This window comes from Leptodactylus fuscus, chromosome 10 (assembly GCF_031893055.1).
Source record: "Leptodactylus fuscus isolate aLepFus1 chromosome 10, aLepFus1.hap2, whole genome shotgun sequence".
In the NCBI taxonomy this organism is placed as follows: domain Eukaryota; kingdom Metazoa; phylum Chordata; class Amphibia; order Anura; family Leptodactylidae; genus Leptodactylus; species Leptodactylus fuscus.
Window position 1 is genome coordinate 88051873 of NC_134274.1, and position 23034 is coordinate 88074906.

Below are 23034 nucleotides of genomic sequence, written 5' to 3' on the forward strand. Positions count from 1 at the left end.
CCGGCCATCTTTGGTCTCTGTGTAACCCCGGCCTTGATTTATTACTGTGGCCCAGACGACCTGATGGTACTACATTATACCGCCATATAATATCATCCAAAAATCAGCCCAGGCCCCAGCGAGAATTGAACTCGCGACCCCTGGTTTACAAGACCAGTGCTCTAACCACTGAGCTATGGAGCCCCTTCTGCACAGCTGAGGTCCACAGAACAGAGGCACGCCGCCATCGCCCGGAAGGTGGACAAACAAGCTTCATTCTTCCACCCATGAGTGATCTTTACTTTAGAGAAGGTTTCATGGAGGACGTGCGGCCAATATGAGGTCCACGGGTGCTAGAAGAGAAATCCACTGGCACAAGTTCTACTAGATCTGTTGAGGCGTCCCGTCCCTGCTCATGGTTTACAAAAGTCGTGGAAAACACCAAAAACTTGCAATATTTTGCCCAAAAAAGGAGTAACCCAAAAAATGGGACTTTGTCGAGCTTTGTATCTCAGAAGACTGACCCCTATATGATTTTAATGGGAACAGTGTAGAAGAATGATAGTAGACAGAGCTAGGGGCGCCGTATGTCCTGGGACAGCCAAGAATCAGGGCAACGGGCAGTATTTGTTGGGATGGGTTTGGCCAGTTGAAGGGAACAGAGTAAAGATGGGCCAACCCCAGAAGATTCATTTCATCCTGTGTTTGGAAAAAGCAAACTCCCCTGTTTGGTTCAGTCCAAACAGAACCAGAAGGCTCAGTCCTCCTCGGCGTGCCTATGTCCCCTTTAAGAGACACCAAGTTACTTCATCTTCTTATATGACTGAGCTATGGAGACTCCTATAAAACCTTCTGGGCCCATGTGGGGATTTTTTCTTCAGGGCCTTTGGGTGTTTGGTGAAGAGCCGGGAGAATCTGAGGAAGGAATTGTTCCGGTGTCATCTCATCTTACACAGTTATAGGAGAGAATAGACATTTCCCCAGAGAGTCCGACCAGGCGGAGGGAAAGGCCAAGACATCCTATACATTGTCACAACCAGCAATGCTATTCTTCTCTAAAAAGGCAACAAAGCCATTCTGAGATTGTGACCTGCTCCTTGGGTAGGCTATTCCACAGATTTACAGCCTGTACAATAATGAATCAGCTCCTTGGGTAGGCTATTCCACAGTCCTTACAGTGATGAAGCTTTGTCAGCTCTTGAGATTAAGCCTTTTCTTCTCCAGACGGCCGGGGTGTCTCCTTCCTTTGAGGGGATGTTATCATGTGTGATCCTCCTTGCTGACCTGGGGGACCTCAGCCAATCACTTGTATACTTTCCAAGCTGTTGGGGTTCAGTAGGACAGTCCTGCATTTTGGGCGCTGTTCCACTGTCTCTGGCATTGGCCAATGTGTTCTCTATGTTATGTATATGTGGTAAGCATGGCGGCTCAGTGGTTATTATATAATATATGTAAGCATGGCGGCTCAGTGGTTACTATATAATATATGTGGTAAACATGGTGGCTCAGTGGTTATTATACAATATATATGGTAAACATGGCGACTCAGTGGTTATTATATAATATATATGGTAAGCATGGCGGCTCAGTGGTTATTATATAATATATATGGTAAGCATGGCGGCTCAGTGGTTATTATACAATACATATGGTAAGCATGGCGGCTCAGTGGTTATTATACAATACATATGGTAAGCATGGTGGCTCAGTGGTTATTATATAATATATATGGTAAGCATGGCGGCTCAGTGGTTATTATATAATATATGTGGTAAGCATGGTGGCTCAGTGGTTATTATATAATATATATGGTAAGCATGGCGGCTCAGTGGTTATTATATAATATATGTGGTAAGCATGGCGGCTCAGTGGTTATTATATAATCCAATATAAATATTAGGCCCCAGCGAGAATTGAACTCGCGACCCCTGGTTTACAAGACCAGTGCTCTAACCACTGAGCTATGGAGCCCCATGTGTAGGGTGGTGTGAGGGCCAATACTCACATACTGTGCACAGACTCAGCAGGCAGGTCATAGTGACAGCCAATGTGCTGTAATACACCGGAGCGCGGGGGAAACAGTCAGCAGGATGGGAAACAGGAGCTGGAAACAGTCCATGAGAAGGACAAACATGGAGGTGAGAAGAGATGAGGACTACAAGATCCCGGGGACCGTCACCTGCAGCCACCTCATGTGGTGTATGTAATAATATGGACTGGGGGCCACTGGGGGACTGTATGTGGCGGAGACGGGTCAGACACTTAGGATGGGGGTGAAGTCGCACCGCCGCACCGTTACAAGGCAGAGAATGGAGCGGACACTTCTGTAACCAGAATCATCAGATCATCAATGGCAGGAACATTTAGGATTTATGGGGAAACTTCAAATCTAATAAGATGGGACAGTGAGCGAGTATAAACTTCTGGCCTTGCTGGACACTCCAGGGGGGTCCGAATCTGTCACATGGGGTCTATGTCCTACAGGAACGAGCCCTCACATCACCAATCATGGCCGCCATAATGGCCCCTCTGTGATGTGATGACGGGTTACTTGTCTGCACCAATTCCCATCTACTAGGCCTGAGGAAGAGACCTGAGCAGCCCCGAAAGCTTCTCATCTCAGCATAGAGGTCAGCCATTACAGAAGGCATCAACTACTGGAGACTATGAACCTTTATAGCTCAGATATGGGGGGGGGATTTATTAGCCTTGATTGTAGAGGAGAAGGGAGTGTTACATAGAGAGGAGGAGCCGGCAGATGGATGATGGGAAATGTCGTCTGTGCAAAGATTCACTGCATGGAAATAACAGGGGCAGCGAGTACAATAAAGCCAAGCAAAGGCTGCACAAGGGGGCGGTGAGGAGTCAGTGCTGTACAAGGGGGCGGTGAGGGGTCAGTGCTGTACAAGGGGGCGGTGAGGAGTCAGTGCTGTACAAGGGGGCGGTGAGGAGTCAGTGCTGTACAAGGGGGCGGTGAGGGGTCAGTGCTGCACAAGGGGGCGGTGAGGAGTCAGTGCTGTATAAGGGAGCGGTGAGGAGTCAGTGCTGTATAAGGGAGCGGTGAGGGGTCAGTGCTGTACAAGGGAGCGGTGAGGGGTCAGTGCTGCACAAGGGGGCGGTGAGGAGTCAGTGCTGTATAAGGGGGCGGTGAGGGGTCAGTGCTGTACAAGGGGGCGGTGAGGAGTCAGTGCTGTACAAGGGGGCGGTGAGGGGTCAGTGCTGTACAAGGGGGCGGTGAGGAGTCAGTGCTGTATAAGGGGGCGGTGAGGGGTCAGTGCTGCACAAGGGGGCGGTGAGGAGTCAGTGCTGTATAAGGGGGCGGTGAGGGGTCAGTGCTGCACAAGGGGGCGGTGAGGAGTCAGTGCTGTACAAGGGGGCGGTGAGGGGTCAGTGCTGCACAAGGGGGCGGTGAGGAGTCAGTGCTGTACAAGGGGGCGGTGAGGAGTCAGTGCTGTATAAGGGGGCGGTGAGGGGTCAGTGCTGCACAAGGGGGCGGTGAGGAGTCAGTGCTGTACAAGGGGGCGGTGAGGAGTCAGTGCTGTATAAGGGAGCGGTGAGGAGTCAGTGCTGTACAAGGGGGCGGTGAGGAGTCAGTGCTGTATAAGGGAGCGGTGAGGAGTCAGTGCTGTATAAGGGGGCGGTGAGGGGTCAGTGCTGTACAAGGGGGCGGTGAGGAGTCAGTGTTGTACAAGGGAGCGGTGAGGAGTCAGTGCTGTATAAGGGAGCGGTGAGGGGTCAGTGCTGTACAAGGGGGTGGTGAGGAGTCAGTGCTGCGGGGGATGGGTCTGCAGATCATATATGACAGCTGAATACCCCCCTTTATCTCCTCCCTGGTCACGGTACTGGCGGTGCAGCCTCTGCTGTGCGACTTAGTGGTGTCCGATGGGTTTCAGTAACTGATGGCAATGCAGAGTCTGACTACCGAGCCGCCATTATATCTGTAAGAACGTTCTCCCTGTCACTGGCCCTAGATTCACTGCTCAGGGATTGTGCACACTCGGCTCCAGTGAGTCATGTGACCAGTCCTGTGTGCGGCTCCATAGCTCAGTGGTTAGAGCACTGGTCTTGTAAACCAGGGGTCGCGAGTTCAATTCTCGCTGGGGCCTGATCTGTATTTTATATGTAAAACCCCGAAATAATGTGTAAGGTCAGATTACATAGAAGAGGCCGAAATATCAATGAAGAGGAAGTGACACGTTCCAGAAAGTGATGATATCGCCGAGTCCTAGAGGTCAGGAGCGCCGGCCACTGCTCTCACCACTGAGCTATGGAGACTCCTATAAAACCTTCTGGGCCCATGTGGGGATTTTCTTCAGGGCCTTTGGGTGTTTGGTGAAGAGCCAGGAGAATCTGAGGAAGGAATTGTTCCGGTGTCATCTCATCTTACACAGTTATAGGAGAGAACAGACATTTCCCCAGAGAGTCCGACCAGGCGGAGGGAAAGGCCAAGACATCCTATACATTGTCACAACCTGCAATGCTATTCTTCTCTAAAAGGGCAACAAAGCCATTCTGAATCTGTGACCTGCTCTTGGGTAGACTATTCCACAGATTTACAGCCTGTACAATAATGAATAAGCTCCTTGGGTAGGCTATGCCACAGATTTACAGACTGTACAATAATGAATAAGCTCCTTGGGTACGCTATGCCACAGATTTACAGCCCGTACAATAATGAATCAGCTCCTTGAGTAGGCTATGCCACAGATTTACAGACTGTACAATAATGAATCAGCTCCTTGAGTAGGCTATGCCACAGATTTACAGCCCGTACAATAATGAATCAGCTCCTTGGGTAGGCTATTCCACAGATTTACAGACTGTACAATAATGAATCAGCTCCTTGGGTAGGCTATGCCACAGATTTACAGCCCGTACAATAATGAATCAGCTCCTTGGGTAGGCTATTCCACAGATTTACAGACTGTACAATAATGAATCAGTTCCTTGGGTAAGATATTCCACAGATTTACAGCCTGTACAATAATGAATCAATTCCTTGGGTAGGCTATACCACATATTTACAGCCTGTACAATAATGAATCAGTTCCTTGGGTAGGTTATTCCATAGATTTACAGCCTGTACAATAATGAATCAGCTCCTTGAGTAGGCTATGCCACAGATTTACAGACTGTACAATAATGAATCAATTCCTTGGGTAGGCTATGCCACAGATTTACAGACTGTACAATAATGAATCAGTTCCTTGGGTAGGCTATTCCATAGATTTACAGCCCAGACAATAATGAATCAGTTCCTTGGGTAGGCTATTCCATAGATTTACAGCCCAGACAATAATGAATCAGCTCCTTGGGTAGGCTATGCCACAGATTTACAGACTGTACGATAATAAATCAGCTCCTTGGGTAGGCTATACCACATTTTTACAGCCTGTACAATAATGAATCAGTTCCTTGAGTAGGCTATGCCACAGATTTACAGACTGTACAATAATGAATCAGTTCCTTGGGTAGGCTATTCCATAGATTTACAGCCCAGACAATAATGAATCAGCTCTTTGAGTACGCTATGCCACAGATTTACAGCCTGTACAATAATTAATCAGTTCCTTGGGTAGGCTATTCCATAGATTTACAGCCTGTACAATAATGAATCAGTTCCTTGGGTAGGCTATTCCACAGATTTACAGCCTGTACAATAATGAATCAGCTCCTTGGGTAGGCTATTCCACAGTCCTTACAGTGACAAAGCTTTGTCAGCTCTTGGGATTAAGCCTTTTCTTCTCCAGACGGCCGGGGTGTCGCCTTCCTTTGAGGGGATGTTACATGGCCCCGCCTTCCCCATACGTCTTGTGTGATGTCCCCCTACGTTTATCATGTGTGATCCTCCTTGCTGACCTGGGGGACCTGAGCCAATCACTTGTATACTTCCCAAGCTGTTGGGGTTCAGTAGGACAGTCCTGAATTTCGGGCGCTGTTCCACTGTCTCTCGCATTGGGCAATGTGTTCTCTATGTTATGTATATGTGGTAAGCATGGCGGCTCAGTGGTTATTATATAGTATATGTGGTAAGCATGGTGGCTCAGTGGTTATTATATAATATATGTGGTAAGCATGGCGGCTCAGAGGTTATAATATAATATATGTGGTAAGCATGGCGGCTCAGTGGTTATAATATAATATATATGGTAAGCATGTTCAGTGGTTATTATATAATATATGTGGTAAGCATGGCGGTTCAGTGGTTATTATATAATATATATGGTAAGCATGGCGGCTCAGTGGTTATTATATAATATATATGGTAAGCATGGCTGCTCAGTGGTTATTATATAATATATATGGTAAGCATGGCTGCTCAGTGGTTATTATATAATATATATGGTAAGCATGGCAGTTCAGTGGTTATTATACAATATATGTGGTAAGCATGGTGGCTCAGTGGTTATTATATAATATATATGGTAAGCATGCTCAGTGGTTATTATATAATATATGTGGTAAGCATGGCTGCTCAGTGGTTATTATATAATATATATGTTAAGCATGGCGGCTCAGTGATTATTATATAATATATATGGTAAGCATGCTCAGTGGTTAATATATAATATATGTGGTAAGCATGGCGGCTCAGTGGTTATAATATAATATATGTGGTAAGCATGCTCAGTGGTTATTATATAATATATGTGGTAAGCATGGCGGCTCAGTGGTTATTATATAATATATATGGTAAGCATGGCAGCTCAGTGGTTATTAATCAAATCAAATCAAATCAAAAATGCTTTATTGGCACGTCCGAATAGGTATTTGGCATTGCCAAAGCTAGTAAAGTGGGCGGGGGGGGGGGGGAGTTGGGTGGGTGGTGGGTATGGGGGGAGGTTTGGGTCATAACAGTCCATGGAGTCTCATCTTCCTCTTCGTTATTATATTATATAAAATATGTGGTAAGCATGGTGGCCCAGTGGTTATTATATAATATATGTGGTTAGTATGGCGGCTCAGTGGTTATTATACAATATATATGGTAAGCATGGCGGCTCAGTGGTTATTATATAATATATATGGTAAGCATGGCGGCTCTGTGGTTATTATATAATATATATGGTAAGCATGGTGGCTCAGTGGTTATTATATAATATATATGGTAAGCATGGCGGCTCAGTGGTTATTATATAATATATGTGGTTAGTATGGCGGCTCAGTGGTTATTATACAACACATATGGTAAGCATGGTGGCTCAGTGGTTATTATATAATATATTTGGTAAGCATGGCGGCTCAGTGGTTATTACATATTATATATAGTAAGCATGGCGGCTCAGTGGTTATTATATAATCCAATATAAACATTAGGCCCCAGCGAGAATTGAACTCGCGACCCCTGGTTTACAAGACCAGTGCTCTAACCACTGAGCTATGGAGCCCCATGTGTAGGGCAGTATGAGGGCCAATACTCACATACTGTGCACAGACTCAGCAGGCAGGTCATAGTGACAGCCAATGTGCTGTAATACACCGGAGCGCGGGGGAAACAGTCAGCAGGATGGGAAACAGGAGCTGGAAACAGTCCATGAGAAGGACAAACATGGAGGTGAGAAGAGATGAGGATTAATAAAGGGCCATCGCACCGTGTTATGACAGGGCTTAGGAAGGGACTGTTCACACAAAGCTGATACTGTGGTGGATTCTGACTCAAAATCAGCAACAAGTTCCAGCTGGAATCGGCCGTCCATCGATTTGTAGGGGGCAGCAGTGCAGTAGCCACAATGCTACAGGTCATACAGCGAGTGAGCGGAGCGGCTTATAGTACCTAAACTATAGCAAGTGCCGCGGCGAGAGTGTCCGGTGATGTGCGGGGTCCGGTGATGTGCGGGGTCCGGTGATGTGCACGGTTCGGGGGGTTCGGGACTGCAGATTTACATAACTCTTCTAAAGATGTCGCCCAGGCTTCTCGTATCACAGACATCTCCCTTACCTTAGGATGGGTCATGAATATGAGATCGGTGCGGGTACAACACCTGGCACCGCTCCAGCAGCCGCCAACGTCACATCTATACAGTGGACGGAGCCGGGACGACTGAGAGCAGCTGCTGCAGAGGAGGATTACGTCATAGTATCATGATGATGGCGCGTCCCATGTAACCAATGAGGCCCAATCCCCCCAGGGCTACTGGTGTCACCCAGGAGAATGGAGGAGGAGCCATCACCCCCGGGCCTCCGATTATTAGACAGATATAGGAGAGAAGAACCATAAAACATACCTCCCAACCGTCCCGATTTCCCCGGGACATTCACGATTTCGCTGACATGTTCCGCGGTCCCAGTTGGAGGGAGGTATGTCCCAATTTCAACTCAGATCTGCGTCCGGAGGAACACATACGCGACTAAAGCAAGAAGCTGTCACAGCTCAGCTCCTTGCTTTGCCGCTGCACTCCAGCTAGTGGCTGTGTAGACGCGATGTGATGAGGTCACATCGCGCCTACAACTGTGTTAGGGAGACTGCAGAGAGAGCGGCGGGGGAGTGAGGAAAAGGTGAGTGTAAGTGGTTTTTGTGTGTAGACATTGAGGTGGAACATGAAACTGGGGGCAGAGATGGGGGACATGAAACTGGGGGCAGAGATGGAGGGACATGAATCTGGGGGCAGAGATGGGGGACATGAATCTGGGGGCAGAGATGGAGGGGACATGAATCTGGGGGCAGAGATGGAGGGGACATGAATCTGGGGGCAGAGATGGGGGACATGAATCTGGGGGCAGAGATGGAGGGACATGAATCTGGGGGCAGAGATGGAGGGACATGAATCTGGGGGCAGAGATGGAGGGACATGAATCTAGGGGCAGAGATGGAGGGACATGAATCTCGGGGCATAGATGGAGGGACATGAATCTGGGGGCATAGATGGAGGGACATGAATCTGGGGGCAGAGATGGAGGGGACATGAATCTAGGGGCAGAGATGGAGGGACATGAATCTCGGGGCATAGATGGGGGGACATGAATCTGGGGGAAGAGATGGAGGGGACATGAATCTGGGGGCAGAGATGGGGGGACATGAATCTGGGGGTAGAGATGGAGGGGACATGAATCTGGGGATAGAGATGAGGGGACATGAATCTGGGGGCAGAGATGGGGGACATGAATCTGGGGGAGAGATGGAGGGGACATGAATCTGGGGGCAGAGATGGGGGGACATGAATCTGGGGGTAGAGATGGAGGGGACATGAATCTGGGGGCAGAGATGGGGGGACATGAATCTGGGGGAGAGATGGAGGGGACATGAATCTGGGGGCAGAGATGGAGGGGACATGAATCTGGGGGCAGAGATGGGGGGACATGAATCTGGGGGTAGAGATGGAGGGGACATGAATCTGGGGATAGAGATGAGGGGACATGAATCTGGGGGCAGAGATGGAGGGGACATGAATCTGGGGGCAGAGATGGGGGGACATGAATCGGGGGCAGAGATGGGGGGGACATGAATCTGGGGGCAGAGATGGGGGGACATGAATCAGGGGCGGCAGAGATGGAGGGGACATTAATCTGGGGGCAGAGATGGGGGGACATGAATCTGAGGGCAGACATGGGGGGACATGAATCTGGGGGCAGAGATGGAGGGACATGAAACTGGGGGCAGAGATGGAGGGGACATGAATCTGGGGGAGAGATGGAGGGGACATGAATCTGGGGGTAGAGATGGAGGGACATGAATCTGGGGGCAGAGATGGAGGGGACATGAATCTGGGGGCAGAGATGGAGGGACATGAAACTGGGGGAAGAGATGGGGGGACATGAATCTGGGGGCAGAGATAGAGAGGGCATGAATCTGGGGGCAGAGATGGAGGGGACATGAATCTGGGGGCAGAGATGGAGGGACATGAAACTGGGGGAAGAGATGGGGGGACATGAATCTGGGGGCAGAGATGTAGGGACATGAAACTGGGGGAAGAGATGGGGGACATGAATCTGGGGGCAGAGATGGAGGGGACATGAATCTGGGGGCAGAGATGGAGGGACATGAAACTGGGGGAAGAGATGGGGGGACATGAATCTGGGGGCAGAGATGGAGAGGGCATGAATCTGGGGGCAGAGATGGAGGGGACATGAATCTGGGGGCAGAGATGGAGGGACATGAAACTGGGGGAAGAGATGGAGGGGACATGAATCTGGGGGCAGAGATGGAGGGACATGAAACTGGGGGAAGAGATGGGGGGACATGAATCTGGGGGCAGAGATGGAGAGGGCATGAATCTGGGGGCAGAGATGGAGGGGACATGAATCTGGGGGCAGAGATGGAGGGACATGAAACTGGGGGAAGAGATGGGGGGACATGAATCTGGGGGCAGAGATGGAGGGACATGAAACTGGGGGAAGAGATGGGGGGACATGAATCTGGGGGCAGAGATGTAGGGACATGAAACTGGGGGAAGAGATGGGGGACATGAATCTGGGGGCAGAGAAGGAAGGGACATGAATCTGGGGGCAGAGATGGAGGGGACATGAATCTGGGGGCAGAGATGGGGGGACATGAATCTGGGGGCAGAGATGGAGGGGACATGAATCTGGGGGCAGAGATGGAGGGGACATGAATCTGGGGGCAGAGATGGAGGGACATGAAACTGGGGGATGAGATGGGGGGACATGAATCGGGGGGCAGAGATGGAGGGACATGAATCTGGGGGCAGAGATGGAGGGACATGAATCTGGGGGCAGAGATGGAGGGACATGAATCTGGGGGCAGAGATGGGGAGACATGAATCTGGGGGCAGAGATAGAGGTGACGTGAATCTGGGGGCAGTGATGGGGGGACATGAATCTGGGGGCAGAGATGGAGGGACATGAATCTGGGGGCAGAGATGGAGGGACATGAATCTGAGGGCAGAGATGGGGGGACATGAATCTGGGGGCAGAGATGGAGGGACATGAATCTGAGGGCAGAGATGGGGGACATGAATCTGGGGGCAGAGATGGAGGGGACATGAATCTGGGGGCAGAGATGGAGGGGACATGAATCTGGGGGCAGAGATGGAGGGACATGAAACTGGGGGATGAGATGGGGGGACATGAATCTGGGGGCAGAGATGGAGGGACATGAAACTGGGGGAAGAGATGGGGGGACATGAATCTGGGGGCAGAGATGGAGGGACATGAAACTGGGGGGACATGAATCTGGGGGCAGAGATGTAGGGACATGAAACTGGGGGAAGAGATGGGGGGACATGAATCTGGGGGCAGAGATGGAGGGGACATGAATCTGGGGGCAGAGATGGAGGGGACATGAATCTGGGGGCAGAGATGGGGGGACATGAATCGGGGGCAGAGATGGGGGGGACATGAATCTGGGGGCAGAGATGGGGGGACATGAATCAGGGGCGGCAGAGATGGAGGGGACATTAATCTGGGGGCAGAGATGGGGGGGACATGAATCTGAGGGCAGACATGGGGGGACATGAATCTGGGGGCAGAGATGGAGGGTCATGAAACTGGGGGCAGAGATGGAGGGGACATGAATCTGGGGGAGAGATGGAGGGGACATGAATCTGGGGGTAGAGATGGAGGGACATGAATCTGGGGGCAGAGATGGAGGGGACATGAATCTGGGGGCAGAGATGGAGGGACATGAAACTGGGGGAAGAGATGGGGGGACATGAAACTGGGGGAAGAGATGGGGGGACATGAATCTGGGGGCAGAGATGGAGGGACATGAAACTGGGGGAAGAGATGGGGGGACATGAATCTGGGGGCAGAGATGTAGGGACATGAAACTGGGGGAAGAGATGGGGGACATGAATCTGGGGGCAGAGAAGGAAGGGACATGAATCTGGGGGCAGAGATGGGGGGACATGAATCTGGGGGCAGAGATGGAGGGACATGAAACTGGGGGAAGAGATGGGGGGACATGAATCTGGGGGCAGAGATGTAGGGACATGAAACTGGGGGAAGAGATGGGGGACATGAATCTGAGGGCAGAGATGGAGAGGGCATGAATCTGGGGGCAGAGATGGAGGGGACATGAATCTGGGGGCAGAGATGGAGGGACATGAAACTGGGGGAAGAGATGGGGGGACATGAATCTGGGGGCAGAGATGTAGGGACATGAAACTGGGGGAAGAGATGGAGAGGGCATGAATCTGGGGGCAGAGATGGAGGGACATGAATCTGAGGGCAGAGATGGAGAGGGCATGAATCTGGGGGCAGAGATGGAGGGGACATGAATCTGGGGGCAGAGATGGAGGGACATGAAACTGGGGGAAGAGATGGGGGGACATGAATCTGGGGGCAGAGATGTAGGGACATGAAACTGGGGGAAGAGATGGGGGACATGAATCTGGGGGCAGAGATGGAGGGACATGAAACTGGGGGAAGAGATGGGGGGACATGAATCTGGGGGCAGAGATGGAGAGGGCATGAATCTGGGGGCAGAGATGGAGGGGACATGAATCTGGGGGCAGAGATGGAGGGACATGAAACTGGGGGAAGAGATGGAGGGGACATGAATCTGGGGGCAGAGATGGAGGGACATGAAACTGGGGGAAGAGATGGGGGGACATGAATCTGGGGGCAGAGATGGAGAGGGCATGAATCTGGGGGCAGAGATGGAGGGGACATGAATCTGGGGGCAGAGATGGAGGGACATGAAACTGGGGGAAGAGATGGGGGGACATGAATCTGGGGGCAGAGATGGAGGGACATGAAACTGGGGGAAGAGATGGGGGGACATGAATCTGGGGGCAGAGATGTAGGGACATGAAACTGGGGGAAGAGATGGGGGACATGAATCTGGGGGCAGAGAAGGAAGGGACATGAATCTGGGGGCAGAGATGGAGGGGACATGAATCTGGGGGCAGAGATGGGGGGACATGAATCTGGGGGCAGAGATGGAGGGGACATGAATCTGGGGGCAGAGATGGAGGGGACATGAATCTGGGGGCAGAGATGGAGGGACATGAAACTGGGGGATGAGATGGGGGGACATGAATCGGGGGGCAGAGATGGAGGGACATGAATCTGGGGGCAGAGATGGAGGGACATGAATCTGGGGGCAGAGATGGAGGGGACATGAATCTGGGGGCAGAGATGGAGGGGACATGAATCTGGGGGAAGAGATGGAGGGACATGAATCTGGGGGCAGAGATGGAGGGACATGAATCTGGGGGCAGAGATGGGGAGACATGAATCTGGGGGCAGAGATAGAGGTGACGTGAATCTGGGGGCAGTGATGGGGGGACATGAATCTGGGGGCAGAGATGGAGGGACATGAATCTGGGGGCAGAGATGGAGGGACATGAATCTGAGGGCAGAGATGGAGGGACATGAATCTGGGGGCAGAGATGGAGGGACATGAATCTGGGGGCAGAGATGGAGAGGACATGAATCTGGGGGCAGAGATGAAGAGGGGACATATAATTTACGGGTGACTGTAGGAGGATTATACTGTGTGGGAGCACATGAAAAATGAATGAGAATGGGCGGAGTCAACATAAAATTTGCTGCACAGTTTGTCCCTCTTTCTATATTTCAAAAGTTGGGAGGTATGGGAAAAGCCAAAAAATTTTGGGTTCACAAAGCCTGAAAAACTCTAGAAAATTTGATACCTCCCCGGCTGACTACAAACATCTCACTGAAGTCTATGGAAAACAGCCCGGGATTAGAGCAGGACCAGCCAAGTACCCCATGAGGATGAGGGGGTCCTGAACTGGACTGAGCTGAGCGTGTGTATAAATATAGGGGGTCGGGTCTGGAGGAGATTTAGCATTTCTGGGGCCCAAGAAAATTTATGTCTGAGGTTCCCCTAATAAAACTGCTTAGCCCACCCCATGCCCCCCCCCTCATAGTATAATATCACTTTTATTGACATTTATTGCCCCCTCACAATTGTGGAGACCTCTGACTCTTGGCCGAATAAGTATTAGACCAGCAGCTATATACAGTGTATGGCCGGTATTATATACAGCCGGTATTTCTGACCTCTAGGACTCGGTGATCTCATCACTTTTTGGAACGTGTCACTTCCTCTTCATTGATATTTCGGCCTCTTCTATGTAATCTGACCTTACACTTTATTTCGGGGTTTTACATATAAAATTCAGATCAGGCCCCAGCGAGAATTGAACGCGCGACCCCTGGTTTACAAGACCAGTGCTCTAACCACTGAGCTGTGGAAGACAGTACTGCGGGGGATGGGTCTGCAGATCATATATGACAGCTGAATACCCCCCTTTATCTCCTCCCTGGTCACGGTACTGGCGGTGCAGCCTCTGCTGTGCGACTTAGTGGTGTCCGATGGGTTTCAGTAACTGATGGCAATGCAGAGTCTGACTACCGAGCCGCCATTATATCTGTAAGAACGTTCTCCCTGTCACTGGCCCTAGATTCACTGCTCAGGGATTGTGCACACTCGGCTCCAGTGAGTCATGTGACCAGTCCTGTGTGCGGCTCCATAGCTCAGTGGTTAGAGCACTGGTCTTGTAAACCAGGGGTCGCGAGTTCAATTCTCGCTGGGGCCTGATCTGTATTTTATATATAAGACCCCGAAATAATGTGTAAGGTCAGATTACATAGAAGAGGCCGAAATATCAATGAAGAGGAAGTGACACGTTCCAAAAAGTGATGATATCGCCGAGTCCTAGAGGTCAGGAGCGCCGGCCACTGCTCTCACCACTGAGCTATGGAGACTCCTATAAAACCTTCTGGGCCCATGTGGGGATTTTCTTCAGGGCCTTTGGGTGTTTGGTGAAGAGCCGGGAGAATCTGAGGAAGGAATTGTTCCGGTGTCATCTCATCTTACACAGTTATAGGAGAGAATAGACATTTCCCCAGAGAGTCCGACCAGGCGGAGGGAAAGGCCAAGACATCCCATACATTGTCACACCAGCAATGCTATTCCTCTCTAAAAGGGCAACAAAGCCATTCTGAATCTGTGACCTGCTCTTGGGTAGGCTATTCCACAGATTTACAGCCTGTACAATAATGAATAAGCTCCTTGGGTAGGCTATTCCATAGATTTACAGACTGTACAATAATGAATCAGTTCCTTGGGTAGGCTATTCCACAGATTTACAGCCTGTACAATAATGAATAAGCTCCTTGGGTAGGCTATTCCATAGATTTACAGACTGTACAATAATGAATCAGCTCCTTGGGTAGGCTATTCCACAGATTTACAGCCTGTACAATAATGAATCAGTTCCTTGAGTAGGCTATGCCACAGATTTACAGACTGTACAATAATGAATCAGTTCCTTGGGTAGGCTATTCCATAGATTTACAGCCCAGACAATAATGAATCAGCTCCTTGAGTACGCTATGCCACAGATTTACAGCCTGTACAATAATTAATCAGTTCCTTGGGTAGGCTATTCCATAGATGTACAGCCTGTACAATAATGAATCAGTTCCTTGGGTAGGCTATTCCACAGATTTACAGCCTGTACAATAATGAATCAGCTCCTTGGGTAGGCTATTCCACAGTCCTTACAGTGACAAAGCTTTGTCAGCTCTTGAGATTAAGCCTTTCTTCTCCAGATGGCCGGGGCGTCTCCTTCCTTTGAGGGAATGTTACATGGCCCCGCCTTCCCCATACGTCTTGTGTGATGTTCCCCTACGTTTATCATGTGTGATCCTCCTTGCTGACCTGGGGACCTGAGCCAATCACTTGTATACTTTCCAAGCTGTTGGGGTTCAGTAGGACAGTCCTGGATTTCGGGCGCTGTTCCACTGTCTCTCGCATTGGGCAATGTGTTCTCTATGTTATGTATATGTGGTAAGCATGGCGACTCAGTGGTTATTATATAATATATGTGGTAAGCATAGCGGCTCAGTGGTTATTATATAATATATATGGTAAGCATGGCGGCTCAGTGGTTTTTATATAATATATATGGTAATCATGGCGGTTCAGTGGTTATTATATAATATATGGTAAGCATGACGGCTCAGTGGTTATTATATAATATATATGGGAATCATGGCGGCTCAGTGGTTATTATATAATATACGTGGTAAGCATGGTGGCTCAGTGGTTATTATATAATATATGTGGTAAGCATGGCGGCTCAGTGGTTATTATATAATATATATGGTAAGCATGGCAGCTCAGTGGTTATTATATAATATATGTGGTAAGCATGGCGGCTCAGTGGTTATTGTATAATATATGTGGTAAGCATGGCGGCTCAGTGGTTATTATATAATATATGTGGTAAGCATGGCGGCTCAGTGGTTATTATACAATATATGTGGTAAGCATGGCGGCTCAGTGGTTATTATACAATATATGTAGGAAGCATGGCGGCTCAGTGATTATTATATAATATATGTGGTAAGCCTGGCGGCTCAGTGGTTATTATATATTATATGTGGTAAGCATGGCGGCTCAGTGGTTATTATATAATATATGTGGTAAACATGGCGGCTCAGTGGTTATTATATAATATATAATGGTAAGCATGGCGGCTCAGTGGTTATTATATAATATATGTGGTAAGCATGGCGGCTCAGTGGTTATTATATAATATATGTGGTAAGCATGGCGGCTCAGTGGTTATTATATAATATATGTGGTAAGCATGTTGGCTCAGTGGTTATTATATGATATATATGGTAAGCATGGCGGCTCAGTGGTTATTATATAATATATAGTAAGCATGGCGGCTCAGTGGTTATTATATAATATATATGGTAAGCATGGCGGCTCAATGGTTATTATATATAGTAAGCATGGCGGCTCAGTGGTTATTATATAATATATGTGGTAAGCATGTTGGCTCAGTGGTTATTATATAATATATATGGTAAGCATGGCGGCTCAGTGGTTATTATATAATATATGTGGTAAGCATGGCGGCTCAGTGGTTATTATTTAATATATATAGTAAGCATGACGGCTCAGTGGTTATTATACAATATATATGGTAAGCATGGCGGCTCAGTGGTTATTATATAATATATGTGGTAAGCATGGCGGCTCAGTGGTTATTATATAATATATGTATTATGCATGGCGGTCAGTGGTTATTATATATATATATTAATATATATGGTAAGCATGGCGGCTCAGTGGTTATTATATAATATATGTAGTAAGCATGGTGGCTCAGTGGTTATTATATCATATATGTGGTAGGCATGGTGGCTCAGTGGTTATTATATAATATGTATGGTAAGCATGGCAGCTCAGTGGTTATTATATAATATATGTGGTTAGTATGGCGGCTTAGTGGTTATTATATAATATATATGGTAAGCATGGTGGCTCAGTGGTTATTATATAATATATTTGGTAAGCATGGCGGCTCAGTGGTTATTATATATTATATATAGTAAGCATGGCGGCTCAGTGGTTATTATATAATCCAATATAAACATTAGGCCCCAGCGAGAATTGAACTCGCGACCCCTGGTTTACAAGACCAGTGCTCTAACCACTGAGCTATGGAGCCCCATGTGTAGGGCAGTATGAGGGCCAATACTCACATACTGTGCACAGACTCAGCAGGCAGGTCATAGTGACAGCCAATGTGCTGTAATACACCGGAGCGTGGGGGAAACAGTCAGCAGGATGGGAAACAGGAGCTGGAAACAGTCCATGAGAAGGACAAACATGGAGGTGAGAAGAGATGAGGATTAATAAAGGGCCAGCACTGTGTTATGACAGGGCTTAGGAAGGGACTGTTCACACAAAGCTGATACTGTGGTGGATTCTGACTCAAAATCAGCAACAAGTTCCAGCTGGAATCGGCCGTCCATCGATTTGTAGGGGGCAGCACTGCAGTAGCCACAATGCTACAGGTCATACAGCGAGTGAGCGGAGCGGCTTATAGTACCTAAACTATAGCAAGTGCCGCGGCGAGAGTGTCCGGTGATGTGCGGGGTCCGGTGATGTGCGGGGTCCGGTGATGTGCACGGTTCGGGGGGTCCGGGGCGTCCGGGACTCTAGATTTACATAACTCTTCTAAAGATGGTGCCCAGGCTTCTCGTATCAAACTCACTAAAAATTTGTATCCCCTCCCTCCTTCCCTGGGGCGTTTTTTGCACCAATAACTGCGCAGGGGAGGTGGGACAAGAACTACGACAACGGAGGCATCGAAAAAAGGAATTGGCGGCCGAAATCAGGTGACCTCCACTTTATACGAATGGTGGATTTAATATCCGGGTGTTATGTGACTATGAGACAGGGACAGATGTACAGGAGGGTTAGCTAGGGGTTACCTTTATTTAGGGGGATGTCACTCACCAGCTCTTTGGGGCTATGTCTAGCCGGGATCCCTGTCAGCTTGTGATATGCCGGAGCTGACTTTTTCCCATAGGAATGCATTGGCCAGCGTTGATTGGCAAAATACCATACAGAGTACAGCATTCGGCCAATCAACGCTGGTCAATGCATTCCTATGGGAAAAAGTCAGCTCCGGCATATCACAAGCTGAGAGGGATCCCGACATAATACAGTGACTTGGGCGTGTTAGATGCCCCCAGACATGCTCCCCCTGCTGTCCCAGTTACATTGCAGAGGTGTTGTCCTCATTTCCTAGGGTGTCATAGTGGACTTGGTGTCCCCTCCTGAGTCCAATAGTGGTTTCCCCCTAAACGAGTATTTATTCCCCATAGACTATAATGGGGTTCCATATTCCATCGAGTATTGAGCGGCTACTCGAATCGAACTTCAAACGTTTCACTGTTCACTCATCGCTAGTCATAGTATCATGATGATGGCGCGTCCCATGTAACCAATGAGGCCCAATCCCCCCAGGGCCACTGGTGTCACCCAGGAGAATGGAGGAGGAGCCGTCACCCCCGGGCCTCCGATTATTAGACAGATATAGGAGAGAAGAACCAGTCATGGGGAGAAAAGACGAAACATTTTTGCATTGCAAAACCTGAAAAACTTTAGAAAATTAGTTCCATCCCCGGGTGACTACAAAGATCTCACTGAAGTCTATGGAAAAGAGCCCAGGATTAGAGCAGGACCAGCCACGGACCCCATGAGGATGAGGGGTCCCGAAAATATTCAGACATGGCTGATCCTGTTTGTATATATATATACTGTATACAGCCGGCGCTCCTGACCTCTAGGACTCGGCGATATCATCAATTTTTGGAACGTGTCATTTCCTCTTCATTGATATTTCGGCCTCTTCTATGTAATCTGACCTTACACATTATTTCGGGGTCTTATATATAAAATACAGATCAGGCCCCAGCGAGAATTGAACTCGCGACCCCTGGTTTACAAGACCAGTGCTCTAACCACTGAGCTATGGAGCCGCACACAGGACTGGTCACATGACTCACTGGAGCCGAGTGTGCACAATCCCTGAGCAGTGACTCTAGGGCCAGTGACAGGGACAACGTTCTTACAGATATAATGGCGGCTCGGTAGTCAGACTCTGCATTGCCATCAGTTACTGAAACCCATCGGACACCACTAAGTCGCACAGCAGAGGCTGCACCGCCAGTACCGTGACCAGGGAGGAGATAAAGGGGGGTATTCAGCTGTCATATATGATCTGCACACCCATCCCCCGCAGCACTGACTCCTCACCGCCCCCTTGTACAGCACTGACCCCTCACCGCTCCCTTGTACAGCACTGACCCCTCACCGCCCCCTTATACAGCACTGACTCCTCACCGCTCCCTTATACAGCACTGACTCCTCACCGCCCCCTTATACAGCACTGACTCCTCACCGCCCCCTTGTACAGCACTGACTCCTCACCGCCCCCTTATACAGCACTGACCCCTCACCGCCCCCTTGTACAGCACTGACTCCTCACCGCCCCCTTATACAGCACTGACCCCTCACCGCCCCCTTGTACAGCACTGACTCCTCACCGCTCCCTTATACAGCACTGACTCCTCACCGCCCCCTTGTACAGCACTGACTCCTCACCGCCCCCTTATACAGCACTGACTCCTCACCGCCCCCTTGTACAGCACTGACTCCTCACCGCCCCCTTATACAGCACTGACTCCTCACCGCCCCCTTGTACAGCACTGACTCCTCACCGCCCCCTTGTACAGCACTGACTCCTCACCGCCCCCTTGTACAGCACTGACTCCTCACCGCCCCTTGTACAGCACTGACCCCTCACCGCTCCCTTATACAGCACTGACTCCTCACCGCCCCCTTGTACAGCACTGACTCCTCACCGCCCCCTTGTACAGCACTGACTCCTCACCGCTCCCTTATACAGCACTGACCCCTCACCGCCCCCTTGTACAGCACTGACCCCTCACCGCCCCCTTGTACAGCACTGACCCCTCACCGCTCCCTTATACAGCACTGACCCCTCACCGCCCCCTTGTACAGCACTGACCCCTCACCGCCCCCTTGTACAGCACTGACTCCTCACCGCTCCCTTATACAGCACTGACTCCTCACCGCCCCCTTATACAGCACTGACTCCTCACCGCCCCCTTGTACAGCACTGACTCCTCACCGCCCCCTTGTACAGTGCTGACCCCTCACTGCTCCCTTATACAGCACTGACTCCTCACCGCCCCCTTGTACAGTGCTGACCCCTCACTGCTCCCTTATACAGCACTGACCCCTCACCGCCCCCTTGTACAGCACTGACTCCTCACCGCCCCCTTGTACAGCACTGACTCCTCACCGCCCCCTTGTACAGCACTGACTCCTCACCGCCTCCTTGTACAGCACTGACTCCTCACCGCCCCCTTGTACAGCACTGACTCCTCACCGCCCCCTTGTACAGCACTGACTCCTCACCGCCCCCTTGTACAGCACTGACTCCTCACCGCCCCCTTGTACAGCACTGACTCCTCACCGCCCCCTTGTACAGCACTGACCCCTCACCGCCCCCTTGTACAGCACTGACCCCTCACCGCCCCCTTGTACAGCACTGACCCCTCACCGCCCCCTTGTACAGCACTGACTCCTCACCGCCCCCTTGTACAGCACTGACTCCTCACCGCCCCCTTGTACAGCACTGACCCCTCACCGCCCCCTTGTACAGCACTGACTCCTCACCGCCCCCTTGTACAGCACTGACTCCTCACCGCCCCCTTGTACAGCACTGACTCCTCACCGCCCCCTTACACAGCACTGACTCCTCACCGCCCCCTTACACAGCACTGACTCCTCACCGCCCCCTTGTACAGCACTGACCCCTCACCGCCCCCTTGTACAGCACTGACTCCTCACCGCCCCCTTGTACAGCACTGACCCCTCACCGCCCCCTTGTACAGCACTGACTCCTCACCGCCCCTTTACACAGCACTGACTCCTCACCGCTCCCTTATGCAGCACTGACCCCACACCGCCCCCTTGTACAGCACTGACCCCTCACCTCCCCCTTACACAGCACTGACCCCTCACCGCCCCCTTGTACAGCACTGACTCCTCACCGCCCCCTTGTACAGCACTGACCCCTCACCGCCCCCTTGTACAGCACTGACTCCTCACCGCCCCTTTACACAGCACTGACTCCTCACCGCTCCCTTATGCAGCACTGACCCCTCACCGCCCCCTTGTACAGCACTGACTCCTCACCGCCCCCTTGTACAGCACTGACTCCTCACCGCCCCCTTGTACAGCACTGACTCCTCACCGCCCCCTTGTACAGCACTGACTCCTCACCTCCCCCTTACACAGCACTGACTCCTCACCGCCCCCTTGTACAGCACTGACTCCTCACCGCCCCCTTGTACAGCACTGACTCCTCACCTCCCCCTTACACAGCACAGACTCCTCACCGCCCCCTTGTACAGCACTGACTCCTCACCGCCCCCTTGTACAGCACTGACTCCTCACCGCCCCCTTGTACAGCACTGACTCCTCACCGCCCCCTTACACAGCACTGACTCCTCACCTCCCCCTTACACAGCACTGACTCCTCACCGCCCCCTTGTACAGCACTGACTCCTCACCGCCCCCTTACACAGCACTGACTCCTCACCTCCCCCTTACACAGCACTGACTCCTCACCGCCCCCTTGTACAGCACTGACCCCTCACCGCCCCCTTGTACAGCACTGACTCCTCACCGCCCCTTTACACAGCACTGACTCCTCACCGCTCCCTTATACAGCACTGACTCCTCACCGCCCCCTTGTACAGCACTGACCCCTCACCGCCCCCTTGTACAGCACTGACTCCTCACCGCTCCCTTATACAGCACTGACCCCTCACCGCCCCCTTGTACAGCACTGACTCCTCACCGCCCCCTTGTACAGCACTGACTCCTCACCGCCCCCTTACACAGCACTGACTCCTCACCGCCCCCTTGTACAGCACTGACCCCTCACCGCCCCCTTGTACAGCACTGACTCCTCACCGCCCCCTTGTACAGCACTGACCCCTCACCGCCCCCTTGTACAGCACTGACTCCTCACCGCCCCTTTACACAGCACTGACCCCACACCGCCCCCTTGTACAGCACTGACCCCTCACCGCCCCCTTGTACAGCACTGACTCCTCACCGCCCCCTTGTACAGCACTGACCCCTCACCGCCCCCATGTACAGCACTGACCCCTCACCGCCCCCTTGTATAGCACTGACTCCTCACCGCCCCCTTGTACAGCACTGACTCCTCACCGCCCCCTTGTACAGCACTGACTCCTCACCGCCCCCTTGTACAGCACTGACCCCTCACCGCCCCCTTGTACAGCACTGACCCCTCACCGCCCCCTTGTACAGCACTGACTCCTCACCGCCCCCTTGTACAGCACTGACTCCTCACCGCCCCCTTGTACAGCACTGACTCCTCACCGCCCCCTTGTACAGCACTGACTCCTCACCGCCCCCTTGTACAGCACTGACCCCTCACCGCCCCCTTGTACAGCACTGACCCCTCACCGCCCCCTTGTACAGCACTGACTCCTCACCGCCCCCTTGTACAGCACTGACTCCTCACCGCCCCCTTGTACAGCACTGACCCCTCACCGCCCCCTTGTACAGCACTGACTCCTCACCGCTCCCTTGTACAGCACTGACTCCTCACCGCCCCCTTGTACAGCACTGACTCCTCACCGCCTCCTTGTACAGCACTGACCCCTCACCGCCCCCTTGTACAGCACTGACTCCTCACTGCCCCCTTGTACAGCACTGACCCCTCACCGCCCCCTTGTACAGCA

At 51.0% G+C, this 23034-nt stretch overlaps 7 non-coding genes across 7 annotated transcripts; 2 read left to right on the forward strand and 5 right to left on the reverse strand.

The window, feature by feature from the left end:
• Window positions 1-110: 110 nt before the first annotated feature.
• Window positions 111-183, reverse strand: TRNAT-UGU (transfer RNA threonine (anticodon UGU)). Its single transcript has one exon. It is a non-coding gene; the product is annotated as a tRNA-Thr (tRNA).
• A 1694-nt stretch (window positions 184-1877) lies between these two features.
• TRNAT-UGU (transfer RNA threonine (anticodon UGU)) lies at window positions 1878-1950 on the reverse strand. The gene has a single exon. It is a non-coding gene; the product is annotated as a tRNA-Thr (tRNA).
• Window positions 1951-4012: 2062 nt separating this feature from the next.
• On the forward strand, window positions 4013-4085 carry TRNAT-UGU (transfer RNA threonine (anticodon UGU)). The gene has a single exon. It is a non-coding gene; the product is annotated as a tRNA-Thr (tRNA).
• Window positions 4086-7294: 3209 nt separating this feature from the next.
• On the reverse strand, window positions 7295-7367 carry TRNAT-UGU (transfer RNA threonine (anticodon UGU)). The gene has a single exon. It is a non-coding gene; the product is annotated as a tRNA-Thr (tRNA).
• Window positions 7368-14374: 7007 nt separating this feature from the next.
• Window positions 14375-14447, forward strand: TRNAT-UGU (transfer RNA threonine (anticodon UGU)). The gene has a single exon. It is a non-coding gene; the product is annotated as a tRNA-Thr (tRNA).
• Window positions 14448-17308: 2861 nt separating this feature from the next.
• TRNAT-UGU (transfer RNA threonine (anticodon UGU)) lies at window positions 17309-17381 on the reverse strand. The gene has a single exon. It is a non-coding gene; the product is annotated as a tRNA-Thr (tRNA).
• Window positions 17382-19130: 1749 nt separating this feature from the next.
• TRNAT-UGU (transfer RNA threonine (anticodon UGU)) lies at window positions 19131-19203 on the reverse strand. Its single transcript has one exon. It is a non-coding gene; the product is annotated as a tRNA-Thr (tRNA).
• Between the last annotated feature and the right edge of the window lie 3831 nt (window positions 19204-23034).